Source organism: Eutrigla gurnardus (genome assembly GCF_963514095.1).
Source record: "Eutrigla gurnardus genome assembly, chromosome: 12".
Taxonomy (NCBI): Eukaryota; Metazoa; Chordata; class Actinopteri; order Perciformes; family Triglidae; genus Eutrigla; species Eutrigla gurnardus.
The window spans coordinates 26,383,394-26,386,427 of record NC_139926.1 but is presented as its reverse complement, the minus strand read 5'-3'; positions in this window follow the sequence as shown (position 1 = coordinate 26,386,427).

Below are 3,034 nucleotides of genomic sequence, written 5' to 3'. Positions count from 1 at the left end.
GAGAGAGAGAGAGAGAGAGAGAGAGAGAGAGAGAGAGAGAGAGAGAGAGAGAGAGAGAGCAGATGATAGAGTAGACTTTAGCGATTCCCTGGAGTGTGAGGCAGCGTTTACGGCACTCTCAGAGCAGCCAGAGTGATGAATATTTAAAGACGTGCCTGAAAGAGCAGAGGGAGGGGGGAGCAGGGTGGTGTGTGTGTGTGTGTGTGTGTGTGTGTGTACGTACGTGTTTGTGTTGCGTGCATGCGCCTGTGAACGTGTGTGTGTGAGAGTTTCCTTCTGAATTTGCATGTATATGAATGTGCCTGAATGTTTGTGTGTCTATATGAGTGTGTGTGCGTCTGTAGTTTATATGTAGGTGTGTGTAGTTGACTGGCCTGCATGTGTGTGGTGTGTGTGTGTGTGTGTGTGTGTGTGTGAATGTCTGTCTATGGGCATATGCCTGTATCTTAGGTGTGTGTGTGTGTGAATATGAATATTTCATGTCCGCATAGCGATTTACATGCATGCAAATGTATACGTCCACTACAACATTAAACCCTGTGTGTGTGTGTGTGTTTGTGTGTGTGTGTGTGTGTGTGTGTGTGTGTGTGTGTGTGTGTGTGTTTCACACAGCCCTGTAGGCCAGCTCTCGTCTCTCTAAATGGGGATGAATAGCCGAGCGGCGCTGCTGCTCAACGAGAGACAAATGGCCACGGCTCGCTCCGTCTCCGGTTACAAACCGGTTACAGACACACGCCGCGCGGCGGCACGGCAGCACGGCCACGCATCCACCGGGATATTATCTAGGCCGCCGCCGCCACCACCACATGTGGCTCATCACATGGCCAATCAGGTGAGCGACACATGCGACGCCACAGACACCTTAGATTGGAGGATTTCTGTTGTTTTTTTATGTGTGTGTGAATAACAGAAAAGAAAAAAAAATCAGAATTCAGTCATTCTTTGTCTTAATTGGTAAAAAAAAAAGTTGTAGTGTGAAAAATTAAAATCAAATCTGGCAATATCCTGGCTTGACCGCCTGCAGAATCACCTCTGCAAAGATCAAAGCAACTCAGTTTTATTTTGTTAAAAAAGAGATGATAGTTTTACCTCCGATTCTGAAAATAAATCAAATACCTGCAAGCGATATCAAGCAGAAAAACTTATTTTAGTAAACACAGTAAAATGAATATGAAGAGATGGATACGTTTAAAACTGGTGTCGACAAATAAAGATGAGAGTTTCTGGAAGCTCGCAGCGTCGGAGGAGCTCGCTGGTTCAAGTAAACAAAACACACCACAAAAAGGCGTTCGGAGCGTACAGTACACACCGCACACGGTGGCACACACACACACACACACACACACACACACACACACACACACACACACACACACACACACATCCGTGCACGGCGAACGCCAGATATTCGGAGAGGCGTCGACGGCGAGGAAGCGGAAGGAAGGGAGTGTAGAGAGGAAAGAGAGAGGGAAAGAAAGAGTGCATCCTGGGATGCAGAATACCGAATACAGTGAGATAAGCGTTAATGTATCCCCCCTTACCCCCCCTTCATCCCTCCCGTTTGGCTCTCTCTTTCTTCCTCCCTCCCTCCCTCCTCCCTCCCCCCTCCTCCCCCCGCCTCCTCCCCGTTTGCTTTGAGGGATGAATAATAACTGCTGCTCTGAGATTTCCTCCCTCGTTTTCAAAGCGCAGAACGGAGATGGGGAAGGTCTGCCTGGCCCGGGTTGCTTGTGCGGGCGCGCGCACACACACACACACACACGCACACACACACACACACACACACACACACACGCACACACACGCACACACACACACACACACACACACACACACACACACACACACAAAAGCGTAGACACGTAGCGAAGCGCACACACACACACGCTGTCTTGTTCTCGCTGCTCGCCTGGAGCAGGGAAATCAGATCTCCTCCAGAGAAAGACGGCGGAGTGGGGGGGTGACTGTGGGGAGGGGGGGGGGGGGCGCTGTAGGGAGCCCATACAAAAATCCCCCTGCAAGCACGTATAGGCCCGTACACACCACACACACACACACACACACACAAACACACACACACACACACACACACACACACAAACACACACACACACACACACACACACAAACACACACACACACACAGCACCGAGGGAAACCAAGAATAACTCGGAGGATGCGAGCCGCCTCCTGGAGCGACAGGGTGAACTCAAGGTTACAGACACATCACGGGTTCAAGCCCCGCCGCCGGGGGCCCATCCGTCCACACCGAAGCACCCCCCCTCCCCCCTCTGCTGGGCACGTAACCTGATTGCTCAAAGACAACGAGCTCCCCCCTACGTGCCTCCTCGTTTGAAGGTTAGCTCTTCAAGACAGAAGGGGGGACACACTAAAGAGGGATGCCGGTTTCTCCCTGGTTGGGTGTCAAAAGGGGGGAATGAGGGGGAGGGAGGGGATGAAGTCCCCGTAAAAAGACAAGCAGGCTGTCCGGGAGGAGCACTTGCGCGGCGTCAAGCCTGCGTGGCGGCGGCGGAAATCGGCGGCGAGGTTCCGCGGAGAGGGCTTATTTATGCAAACAGGCGTACAAGCGCGCACAGTAGGAATCTCGACAAGCCTTGTAAACAAACACACACCCACACCATAAAGCACACAGGGGAGGCGATGTGAGAAGCAGACTGTGAAAACGGTAGTCGTGCCCGGGCAGCCATTCCACGCACGTGCACGTGCGCACACACACACACACACACACACGTAACGAGCTGAGAGTGGCGGAGAGGGAGGGAAAAGAAGGACAAAGACAGAGGAGGAGGAGGAGGAGGGATAAGTGCGAAGGTGTGAGTGTCTGGTGCTACTTTTGTGTTGCCAAATGAGGGCAAGTGAATGAGAGAGAGAGGAAGAGAGGGAGAGGGAGAGAGGGAGAGACGTACACAGTAAAATGATGTATAATGACTCGTCCGTGCACGTGTGTGTGTGCAAGTGGAGAAAAAAAAAGTAGGAACGCTTTCCCATTTCAATTCGCAACAGCTGGTGTCGA